Consider the following 13,093-nt stretch of genomic DNA (forward strand, 5'->3'; position numbering starts at 1 on the left):
AACCCTGTTTGTAGCAGACGAAAGAGGACTGAGACTGTCTTCATGATGTCAAACATCTTGGGATAAAACAAGAAGGCTCCTATTACCAGTAGGAAATCTGTCCACAGTCTAAGTGCACTTAGACTCAGTGAGCCAAATGGTTGCCGGGCAGTGGAATTAAACCAGGCATCTGGACCCCAAATGTGCACCACACATGATCAATACATTAAAAAACAAATTTTCTTGGCCGTATGTAGATCTATTTCTAAATGTGTGTATATTGTTATACTTAATAAGTTCAACATTTCAAAAAGAATTATTGAATACATCTCATAATTTTTCAACATTATGTTTTATTCTTAATCAGATAATGAAAGTACCATTGCTATTATCATGTGTGGGTCTGAAAAATGTTGGATTAAGAAGGGCTCCCGAGTCTCTGTAAAGATTGGAAACTGTGATGTGTACCACCTTGCCCTCTAACTTTGCAACTGCACAGACATATGCAGGGCAGGAAGCCTCCAGAGGCTCCAAGGAGGATCTGGCTGCTTCTCCTTAACAGGGAAGGTAGGTTGAGAACAGAAAACTGGAAGGAATATTCAGGGAAGAGTAATCTCAGTGTATAGTCACCCTAACACTGGTTCTGTCTTGCTGGATGGTGAGTTAGGAGGTATATGGAAGTCCTTATATTCTCAAACATCTCTCACACCTGATCCTCAATGCTCTATGTTCCTATAGTGAAGAAAACTTGCCTTTCACTATGGAGAATTCTAGTTTAAAACTAAATCAGGTTGGTTTAATGCCATTTGGAAGTAACACATCTCCTGTCTTCTCTTCTTGAAGAAATATCTTGGTTAGGGAAGAAGCTGACAAGACACGATGTACAGTTAATCTAGAAAGTGAAAAGAGTATCATGGAAGAGAGGAAAGTCATTTGTATATGAGGTTTGATTGCTCTGTGTCAACATGGAACAGGGATAAGGAGGCAGGAGCTTGTTTATAGGATGTTAAAACTGAGAAAAATAATAAAGGGAAAACTATCTAAAGTGGACACTCCAGAAGGGGAGGCTGGAAGAGGTAGCCCCTACCACTCAATGCTTATTACGAGATGATCTATTACAGACCCAATAAAGTATCCTCAATGATCCTCAATCATCAATTACAAGTCCCAGCAAGGAAAGGTGTACATTTCCTCTCCAACAAGAAGTTGACTATCCCTACAACTCAGTCCATGAGAAACTGTCATCATCCTTAGGTCTTGCTTTTCCCAATGGACTTTCATTCAAAACAACCTCTCCCAACTTCTCCCCTCTCTATAAAACAACATATCTCTCTTAACATTGGACTTGCCTATGGTTTTGCCATAGTTTTATTATCCTTAATCGCAATTCTCAAATAAACCCTCCCCCTTTTTTTTTGCTGGAAAAAGAACACATTTTTCTATTTTAAGGTGAACACCACCCAGAAAAACAAGATAGTGGGGGATGGTGGATGGACATGGAGGCAGAAATTCAGCTAGGCAGGGGAAGCTTGACTGACAAAACAGCCATGTTTGGGGTAATGGTTGGCTTTCATGCTAGCTTCGGCAGCACATATACTAAAATTGAGGTAATGGTTGGCTCTGGAGCTCCAAGGTGGCCATAACACTTACCACAGAAGTAGAGACCTGAAGATATGTGAAATTAGGGAGGCCTGTGGGCTTTATATCATCATCAAGGAAGTATATCATTGGAGGTCAAAATTTTTTATCACTAAGTAGCCTTTTAAGGACTGGGCTCCAAATGCCACAAGGGAGATAGACACAAGGCTATAGAATCACAGAAATGACAATCAAGTGATGTCACAGATCCAAGTGGTTACAGGTGGTGTATGAAGCAGAAAAGATTCAGGGACTAATATGGGAACCCAGTGGTCAGTATTTCAACATCAATGTCTGGGATGAAGATCAGAGCTAATCCTTGGGGGGATACCAATGGAAGTGTGTGGGATATAGACAGATTCAGTTTAAATATAGTTAAACAATGCCCAACCTGCATGTGGTATGTTTACAATGTTCACTCCACCTTAGGAAAATTAACTAATTGGATTTGGTAGTGATGCCTTTAAGAGAAGGAAATCCTCTGAATCTCCACCCAACTTATGGGGAAATGACTAGGTTTGGTCTGTGTCCTTAAATACCTGAGCTTAGAAAAATGAAGCCATCCTTGTATCCCCCTATACGTTGTAGGAGTTTTGCAATGAATTGGGGATCAACATCACAACTGCGCATAGAATATTTCTTTGCTGTGGTTGGCTTCCTAGGTGCCTGATGACTCTCAGAAAGCTCATGGGAAGGAGGGAGCAGTCAGATCACAGTAGGTTTCAGGCTTTCCTGGCTTTTTTAATCAAAATATCATCACCAGACTTCTCTTCATTACCATTTTAACTGTAAAACTTACTACAGGATGAGGGATGAGGGGAGCAGGGTCATCTGCAGCATTCCCTGGCATGAGAGAGGAGTGAGGGAGCACACAGCAGGACAGACCTCATTTCCCACAGTGTTTGGAGTGGCCCCAAAGGAAGAGCTTCATCCATCCTGGCAGAATAAAAAGTATAAGAAGGAGAAAGAGGAGTAGGTGAGGACTCACTAATTATGCTTTCAAGGTTAAACCCTAGAATACTGAGATTGAAAACTGACCCTAACGGGTCACACTCTTGCTCCTTCCAGTTGGTGGATTCTTATGGAGAGGTAGGACAGGGTGACAAATATGGAAGACTGGAGCTCCATGGGGCAGCTAATCTTGTTCAGTTTTTCTATTGCAAGAGCCAAACCCAGATCCTGACACACGGGAGGTCAATAATGAATACTGGATTACGTTTTGAATGAATGATCTTTCTCCTAAAGGCTGACAGGGATCCATGTAGACAGCTTTACTTACTTGGTTTGCTGAGATGGCTTTGTTTCACCCTTACTTGACTCCTTCCATTACCAATGTGAGTAAGGTTATCATTTGTAGTAGAACCCATGAAAAAGCATAGCTTAAGATCATTGTCTCTGGAGAGATTCCACAATAAGCCAATGGGAAACACTGTCCCCTTTATACATAAGCAGATCTGTTGTTACACTTCCTCAGGAAGCTAGCAGACATCAAAATGTATGTCACAGTTATTTTTTTTTTGTGTAAGGTGCGTTTGTACAATAATGTCTGTAAGCACGCGTAGAAAGCACTTTCATTTTATGATATACACCTTATATTCCTCATGTTTGTGTGAGTGTGTGAGGAATGAATGAAATCCACGTCATGTACCCAACAAACCTCTGGGGTGAATGGAGTCATCTCTGGCATCAATCACAGGTGCTCTGTCACTATTCATTTACAGGAGATTGCTTCCCTTTTACTTTCTTCTCACTTATTTTGCTCTTTCCTTCTCATTTTCATGCTGTCTCTCTTCTCTTCATTTTAATTTTTCTTTCTTCTTTTTTCTATTCTATTTTCCCCCATTCTATTCTATTTTCATTTGCTCCCCACTTCCATAAACACCCATGCAGAGCTCAGCCATAGAGGGGGATGCTCAGCTTTACATTTGGTATGAACCTACTTAAGAAATCTTCTTTCCTTGAAGGGACAGGAGTTTTCTCCCCAAGATTATGCTTATATAGATTTATTTGTTTGTAGTCTGATTTTTACCACTAGAATTACAAAGTTACATGAGAGTAGTTTCTGGAACTGTGCCTAGTGTATGTGTGTAGCCACTGAAAGAATATTTGTTGAATAAATGAATAGATACTGAATGCCTTTACAGATAGACATAGTAAGGTTTATAAGCTTGATGTAAACAGATGTGGTCTGTCTGCATTTGTACCATCTGTAAATTGTGTGATTACACACTAGCTTTGCAAAGACTGGGTTGAATCTCGAGAAAACAAAACCCTCATGTTCCTTTCCCCTCCATCTCTAGGGGCTTGCTTGGATTTCTCCAAATCCAGTTTGTGTTGTGCCAGACCATGACTATTTATCTCTTGTGATGAATACTTAATGCAAATAGCAAGCCATCCTGACAGAGGTTGGCATTAGTACCCACTGAGAAGGACAGTGAGCAGTGTGAGAAGTACTGATGTCAAAGGCCATTAACGCAAGTGAAAATTAACATTTTTCATCAATGTCTAACAGTGTGCCACCAAACAGGCCAACCACTGTGCCACTTGTTTATAGAAACACGTTACTAATCAGTCAGTAAAATCCTGTAATATCTGTGTTTCTCCATATTTGCTTTTCAGCCTTTTAAGAACATTAGATTAATCTCAATTAGTAAAGCTAATGCATGCAGAAATAGTGAACATTTTAATTTAATGGAAAACACCCTGCTGAGTGAGAAATATAATTTGTATCTGGAGCTGTTGGCTCCATGTCCAGGACACTGATGTTGATTTTGTTGTTGTTGTTTTGTTTTTGTTTTGCATTTCTTACAAATCATTAAAAAGCTTGGTATTCATTTCTCCATCAGGGAGGTAATGATCTAATGTGTACATTTGAATTTTATCTTTTCTCCTGGTGAAACAACAAAAGGGAAGTTGCTGCATCCTAAATGTTTTCTATCATGTGAATGGTTTCCATACAAATAAAACAGTAAAATATAACTAAGCAACAACAATGAAACAGTCATCCCTTTTCCTCATGATAGCCCATACGTTGTCAGCTCTCTCTTTCATTGTTACTGTTAGCTTTGTTTTATTACTGTGCCTGAGGCCTGATTTCCAACAGGAGGCCTTGTATAATAGAAAGCCAGTAGAATTTTAGCTCCCTGTGATTTACATGTCAACTCTATTTTGATAATAAAGCAAGAGAACTAGTCACAGGTAATGAGAAAATTCATTTTATTTACTGGTGATGTTTATTTGTGAAGTATTAGAGGAGTTAAGTTTTCAGCCAGAACTAAAGTTCCCGGAGTTGATGACTGATAGTTTCCAACCTTCCCATGGCTCATGACAACAGGTGGCTGACAGGTGGGATGTGACATGTAGAAGTGCATAAAAAGCATAAAACCATCCAAAGATAATACCCCAGTAATAAAATACAAGATAAATTAAATGTTATAAAAAATAATCATTTATTCTCGCCCAAATAATTGTGAAGGTCATAATGACTCCTTGTTGTGTCTTTTAAAAAAAGTTGTCAAGATGAAAAGAGGAAAAAGTTGTGATGCTGGGGCTTAGGGAGAGTTCCTTGTCTGAAAATCAGGAAGTCTGAATGTCTTGGCACTGATCTCTGGTGGGGTTTGGACAATGGGAACAGCAGCGGGCAAGGAGAAGCAGGGATAAGGGTGAACAATGTGCCAACAGCACAGGCCACAGCAAAATCCCCTCTGACACCATTCCTCAGGGGAACCACCTCGCCGTATGGTGGCCTCTGGCCATATTAGACCCCAACCCATTACCCTTTGTGGATGGACACACACTTCAGTTATGGATTTGACTCCCCTACCTGTAGGTGTTCTGTTAGAAACACTATTCTTACATTTAAAGGAATCCTTATTCATTGCCATACTACACTGCATATGACCAGGGTGCACTTGATGGCAAAGAAAGTGTAACAATGGGCTCCCAATCATGGGATTCACTGTTTCTTGTTAAGATCTTTGCTGTGGTCTGAAAGTTTGTGTCCCCTGCCTTCCCCAAATTCATGTGTTGAAACTATAATCCCCAAGTGATGACATTGGGAAGTGGGGCCTTTGGGAGGTAATTAGGTCCTGAGGGTGCAGCCATCATGATGGGAAGAGACAGGAGAGAGTTTATTTTCTGTCTCTTTAGTCTCTGCCATGTGAGGTCAGTAAGAAGAGGGCCATATGCAAGCCAGGAAGAGAGCTATCCCCAGGAACCGAATCAGCCAGCACTGTGATCTTGGACTCCTACAGATTTATGAGAAATAAATTTTTGTTGTTTAAGTCAATGAGTCTATGGCATTTGTATGACAGCCTTAGCTGGCTTCAAAAAATCTTTGGCTATTTAGGCTTTTTGTGGATTCATATGAATTTTAGAATTTTTCTAATTCTGTAAAAAATGCCATTGAAATCTTAATAGAGATTAGAACTGAATCTGTAGATGGCTTTAAGTAGTATTGACATTCTAACAACATTAACTCTTCCAATTCTTACACATAGGATATTTTCCATCTACTTGTGTCTTCTTTGATTTTTATCAAGGTCCTTATAGTTTTTAGGGTGGAGATCTTTTACCTCCTGGATTAAATTTATTTCTAAGTATTTTATTATTTTTTTAAATATGAAATTTATTGCCAAATTGATTTCCATACACCACCCATTGCTCATCCCAAAAGGTGCCCTCCTCAATACCCATCAGCCACCCTCCCCTCCCTCCCACCCCCCATCAACCCTCAGTTTGTTCTCAGTTTTTAAGAGTCTCTTATGCTTTGGCTGTCTCCCACTCTAACCTCTTTTTTTTTTCTTCCCCTCCCCCATAGACTTCTGTTAAGTTTCTCAGGATCCACATAAGAGTGAAAACATATGGTATCTGTCTTTCTCTGTATGACTTAATTCACTTAACATAACACTCTCCAGATCCATCCACATTGCTACAAAGGGCCATATTTCATTCTTTCTCATTGCCACATAGTATTCCATTGTGTATATAAACCACAATTTCTTTATCCATTCATCAGTTGATGGACATTTAGGCTCTTTCCATAATTTGGCTGTTGTTGAGAGTGCTGCTATAAACATTGGGGTACAAGTGCCACTATGCATCAGCACTCCTGTATCCCTTGGGTAAATTCCTAGCAATGCTATTGCTGGGTCATAGGGTAGGTCTATTTTTAATTTTTTGAGGAGTCTCCACACGGTTTTCCAGAGTGGCTGCACCAGTTTGCATTCCCACCAACAGTGCAAGAGGGTTCCCATTTCTCCACATCCTCTCCAGCATCTATAGTCTCCTGATTTGTCCATTTTAGCCACTCTGACTGGCGTGAGGTGAAATCTGAGTGTGGTTTTGATTTGTATTTCCCTGATGAGGAGCGACGTTGAGCATTTTTTCATGTGCCTGTTGACCATCTGGATGTCTTCTTTAGAGAAGTGTCTATTCATGCTTTCTGCCCATTTCTTCACTGGATTATTTGTTTTTTGGGTTTGGAGTTTGGTGAGCTCTTTATAGATTTTGGATACTAGCCCTTTGTCCGATATGTCATTTGCAAATCTTTTCCCATTCCGTCGGTTGCCTTTTAGTTTTGTTGATTGTTTCCTTTGCTGTGCAGAAGCTTTTTCTCTTCATGAGGTCCCAATAGTTCATTTTTGCTTTTAATTCCCTTGCCTTTGGGGATGTGTCAAGTAAGAAATTGCTACAGCTGAGGTCAGAGAGGTTTTTTCCTGCTTTCTCCTCTAGGGTTTTGATGGTTTCCTGTCTCACATTCAGGTTCTTTATCCATTTTGAGTTTATTTTTTTGAATTGTGTAAGAAAGTGGTCTAGTTTCAACCTTCTGCATGTTGCTGTCCAGTTCTCCCAGCACCATTTGTTACAGAGACTGTCTTTTTTCCATTGGATATTCCTTCCTGCTTTGTCAAAGATTAGTTGGCCATACTTTTGTGGATCTAGTTCTGGGGTTTCTATTCTGTTCTGTTGGTCTATGTGTCTGTTTTTGTGCCAATACCATGCTGTCTTGATGATGACAACTTTGTAGTAGAGGCTAAAGTCTGGGATTGTGATGCCTCCTGCTTTGGTCTTCTTCTTCAAAATTACTTTGGATATTCAGGGCTTTTTGTGGTTCCATACAAATTTTAGGATTGCTTGTTCTAGTTTTGAGAAGAATGCTGGTGCAATTTTGATTGGGATTGCATTGAATGTGTAGATAGCTTTGGGTAATATTGACATTTTGACAATATTTATTCTTCCAATCCATGAGCATGGAATGTTTTCCCATTTCTTTATATCTTCTTCAATTTCCTTCATAAAAGCCATTTATGAAAAGCCTACAGCTAATATCATCCTCAGTGGGGAAAAACTGAGAGCTTTCTCCCTGAGATCAGGAACACAACATGGATGTCCACTCTTACTGCTGTTGTTTAACATAGTTTTGGAAGTTCTAGCATCAGCAATAAGACAACAAAAGGAAATCAAAGGCATCAAAATTGGCAAAGGTGAAGTTAAGCTTTCACTTTTTCCAGATATTATAAATGGAAAATCCGATAGACTCCACCAAAAGTCTGCTAGAACTGATACATGAATTCAGCAAAGTTGCAGGATACAAAATCAATGTACAGAAATCAGTTGCATTCTTATACACTAATAATGAAGGAACAGAAAGACAAATAAACTGATCCCATTCACAATTGCACCAAGAAGCATAAAATACCTAGGAATAAATCTAACCAAAGATGTAAAAGATCTGTATGCTGAAAAATATAGAAAGCTTATGAAGGAAATTGAAGAAGATACAAAGAAATGGAAAAACATTCCATGTTCATGGATTAGAAGAATAAATATTGTTAAAATGTCAAGTGAATTAAAAAAAAATTTTTTATGTTTATTTACTTTTGAGACAGAGAGAGACAGAGCATGAACGGGGGAGGGGCAGAGAGAGAGGGAGACACAGAATCGGAAACAGGCTCCAGGCTCTGAGCCATCAGCCCAGAGCCCGACGCGGGGCTCGAACTCACGGACCGCGAGATCGTGACCTGAGCTGAAGTCGGACGCTCAACCGACTGAGCCACCCAGGCGCCCCTCAAGTGAATTTTAAATGAAAAGTAGAATTAGGGTTTCCAGAGCTTTAGGAGCCCATTTTCACTGTAGGTGGCAATCAGATTCTGATGAGAGTGATGTGTAGGTGGCAATCAGATTCTGATGAGAGTGATGTGTGATACCAATCACATTCTTCTTGTGAATTGTAAAAGTTCTCACGAGTTTGTCGGTGACTGTGCTAACACAGGAGAGCACAAAGTCCTCCTACACAGCAGATCCATTCACCACAGGGAGATAGGGCATGGCAAACAGAATCACCACCTTCTTTGTTTTACTAGAGATGAAGTTTCTGACAATCTGCCCCTGCATGTTCATGATGACCACTGTATTTGATCTGCCACATACCACAAAGTGCTCTGGGTTTTTAGGAAGCAGTATCACACTGTTGATAGTGATATCTGTCCCTGCAATGCTGCCCAGGGATTTAAACGGATTTGAACGTTTTGTGGTCTTCATATTCCAGATATTTACAGTCCCATCAGAGGATGCACTAATAATACAATGTCCATCTTGTGTAAAAGTTAATCTATTAACAAAAGGGGAATGGCCACAAAATTCCTTCAGGGTTTTCCCAGATTTTAAACCATGAATTCTAATTGTCTGGTCAAAAGAGGCAGTAAGGATATGAGTGCTATCCTTAGAAAAGCTTTTCTGTGACACCTTTACTGTGTGCCCTTTCAAATCTCCTAAACACTGTCCACTTTGAATCTTCCCCATACCTTGATTTTTTCCACTGTGGACTCCAGTTGCTAACATTTCTTTATCTCTGCTGAAACACATGCAGAAGACAGCATTATCCATCATCCTAAAGTCATCCTGGGCCTGGAACTAAAGATCCTTTCTGATTTTTCCAGTTGTAAAGTTCTAGACTTCAGTGAATCCAACAACAGGCCCAGTGACCAAATACTGACCACCTGGAGAAAATCGAGCACACTCTGTATGTGATTTCTGACTAAACTTAATATGACAGTTCAGTTGTTTAGGAAACTTTTCTTCTTCTACATCTTTGATGGTTGCTTTGCCTCAGAACAAATCTATGTAGTCATGCCAGGAGGAAGCAATCCCTGATGTTGCTGCCACTTCAGTACCTGTCCCAGTAATGCCATGAGGTGAGATGGAGACACCACTGACTTCTCAGGTAAGGAATGGGAGATTGCTGCTCTTCTCTTTGCTACTTCTATCTGGGTAGACCTCATGAGGATCGAAATAAGACCTGGCCAAGAGGTTCTTCAAATGAACACACTGCTCTGGCTGTGTTTGTTTTAACATGATCATGGGAGCAGTCTGTCTCAGGAGTGACCTGGAAGCCCCCAATTCACGCAGCTCTATCAATTCCAGAACAACCCATTCATAGAGGTGAATGAGGGTTTTGTCTGGCAATTTCAGAGACTGTAAAACAGTATCCCAGTATTAATGTCAGCTACAAAACTTTCAGTGCTGCCCATGATATTCAGAGACACAGTAGTCTCTTCCTGTACATTAGCTAATGCCTGATATACGCTGTTTTCCTTCAGGTATTGTATGATAAGATGGGTCACATCCAAGCACTTGATTTTGATCAACATAGCATTATCCTCACAGGCACAGAACTCACTTCACTATTCAGAATCAGAATTTTTGGAAACTCTTCTGGTTATTCTAATGTGCAGTCCAGTTTGAAAACTGCTGGACTAGAGTGGTGTTGCTTACAATTTTATGTATGTAAGGATCTCCTTGAATTTCATCAGGTCTGGGATGGGGCCTCACATGCCCCATTTCTGACAAGTTTCCAGGATTTTCAGTTGCTACTGGCCCAAGGGCCACACTTGGAAAAACAAGGTCTACTAGGCAACCATGCAATGCCCTCTACCTTATGTATCCTCAGGGTACTTGCCCCAGTAGGGATCTGTGATTGGTCATCAGTCCCTACCTTCTCCCAATGTGGTCCTCAAGCTGAAGTCCTATCTCACATATCTTGTCCTCATTTGGTCTCTAGCACAGGCATCAGGCCTCTGTAGCACTCAGAAACACTGCCCAGGGAGGTGAGTTTATCCTTGACAAACCAACAAGAGCACAAGAGCTGGAATGTCCTGTTACTGTTGCTGCCTAAAATCAGTTAATTTTTCTCTCAGATGCTATAGCCATCTTGGTTGTCCTAGAGTTTTCTTGTGCAGGTAAAGGGACTTTACTCTTTTTTCTGGTTCTAGACACTAACCCCAAGTGAGCTTTTTCTGCCTTGAACAAAGGGCAGAGTTGAGCTCTGGTGTTCAGGGAATGTAATTGGAGCCCAGTTTTCTCACACTCTGCTGTCCCCACCTCTGTCTATGGACTTATCTTTTAAAAAATCCTTTAAATGTAGTTGCTCATGGCTGAAGTCAAGGCACAGGCCCACGGCAGCCAGGGCCTGCCTTGAGTGGGCTGAGAGCAGCAATTCCTTTGCACTGTCCCCATCACTGGAGGGCATCTACTCCAAACTTGTAAGTGTGTTACACCTAGGACAGGGGAAGCTGCTCTCAAGGTCTCAGGTGGGCTCTCACCCACCTGTGCTTCTATATTCTATGGGCAAAATCTCTGGAAGCACACAGTTTTAATCCTGCCCTGTTCCTCCCCAGAAAAGATGTAAATTCAGTGCCATTGGCACCCTGCATCTGCATCAGCAGAGGCTGCTTTGTGACTCCGGGTGGGAGGTGAAAATCAATTGTAATCTGCCTCATTTACTCCCAGGGTTCCAGTTCATGCTATCAAGTGTTAATGGAGAGTAAGGGAGAGAAATTATATTCCCATTGATTACCTGTGTACTAGTTGAGATAGATTTTAGCCACACTGGAATTTATTAAGGTAGGGAGGTTTAGACTTATACAAGAATTTCTGTAGGCAGTGCTTATCTGTTGGTGCTAATAAGGAAGTGACTAGGCACCTAAAATTATGGAGAGGACTCTAAGCAATGCATCCAGGAACTTAGCAACCTGGCTATTATTGTCCTTGAAGTCAAAGTGATAGGTAGGAGTAGACTGAGGCAGTCAAGTTATGCATACCAAAGAGAAAAAGAGACCAAATGTCTAAGATTTGGTTAAATGCAGCTCGAACAGTAGCTGTCAAATATCAAGCATGACGTCTAAGGGAGACTATCCAGGGCAAGTGAGGCAGAACATAATCCTACAGTGGCACCTGGTGGTGCGGGGGGATTCCTTGGGGATCAGGAAGAGGTGTAAGGATGCCCTTCCTCATGAGAGTGCAGGAGGCTGGTAAGGTCATTGGTTTAAAATCTGATGAGAACAGTGTAAGCATACACCCTCTTCTCATCTTTTAGCAAACTTTGTGGTGCATTCAGTGACTACTCCCAAGGCTAATTCTGGTTCCCTCACTTCTTACCTGTGCAGTCATGGGACATTTCTTTAACCTCTCTGACCTTCAGATTCTCATCTGAATGAGGGGAGGTTAAGGGAGTATTTAATAAGTTCAAAATATGTAAAGGGTGTAACATAGGGTCTGACATTGCTTAATAAATCACTTAATAAATACGAGTTGTTATTTTGATTGTTTTTTGTTTTGTTTTGTTTACAAGGGATAAATACTATTCTATTAGTTGTTATGGTCAATGGATTATGATCTTGCTTCATAAAAAAAAATTCCCTAGACTTCCAAGCTTACTGGTGGAAGGAGGCTTCCCCATTAGAAAAGAATAGCTGAACAGGTATAACACTGCCCCCAACATTTCTTGCACCTGTGCTCACCTCCATAATCACTTTGGCTCCTGGTAGGGAGGAGGGAAACAAAGGCAAAAGAATTGTAGCTTAAATTAAATCCTACAGTTTGGAGCCCACTAATAGACACCTGAAACATGCACCTTCCTCCGAGGACTTATGGCTGCATTAGTGCCTTAATGTTTAAGTTTTATTAAAGACTACAAGTAACCTTATCTTAACAGCAGCTAGCCCTTCAAGGTTCTGAAAGCCTTCCATCAAAGTTCGTTAGAAACTTACTTATCTCTATCTTTCCTCCCTCCACAAACTTAAAAGCATATAATCAGTCACTCTTCACAACCCCAGTGCTACTCTTTCTGCCCATGGATCCTGTTCCCATGCTTTAATAAAATCACCTTTTTGCACCCAAAATGGCTCAGGAATTCTTAGCCATTTGCTTGAACCCCAAAATTTCATAATTTCATCAGTAAGAGTAGATAGGGATACTGCTGTACCTTTAACACCTGAGTCAAGAAGAAATCCAAAAGTTCCCTGATTCCTCTTAGCAGAGGCAGTAACAACCTATGAAAGCTGCACAAAACACAATCTTTTAAAAGTATAATTTTCTTTCTGGAACTCCTAAGTCCCACCATTCTGAGTGAGCTATCAGGAGCTGAGAGAAGTCCTCCTTCTGAGGTTCCTCATTTCCAGCCTGCCTCCCCTCTCTA

At 40.7% G+C, this 13,093-nt stretch overlaps 1 pseudogene; it reads right to left on the reverse strand.

The window, feature by feature from the left end:
• Positions 1–8,714: 8,714 nt before the first annotated feature.
• LOC123579681 lies at positions 8,715–10,268 on the reverse strand (annotated as a pseudogene).
• Between the last annotated feature and the right edge of the window lie 2,825 nt (positions 10,269–13,093).

The sequence above is a fragment of the Leopardus geoffroyi genome, chromosome A3 (genome assembly GCF_018350155.1).
Source record: "Leopardus geoffroyi isolate Oge1 chromosome A3, O.geoffroyi_Oge1_pat1.0, whole genome shotgun sequence".
NCBI lineage: Eukaryota > Metazoa > Chordata > Mammalia > Carnivora > Felidae > Leopardus > Leopardus geoffroyi.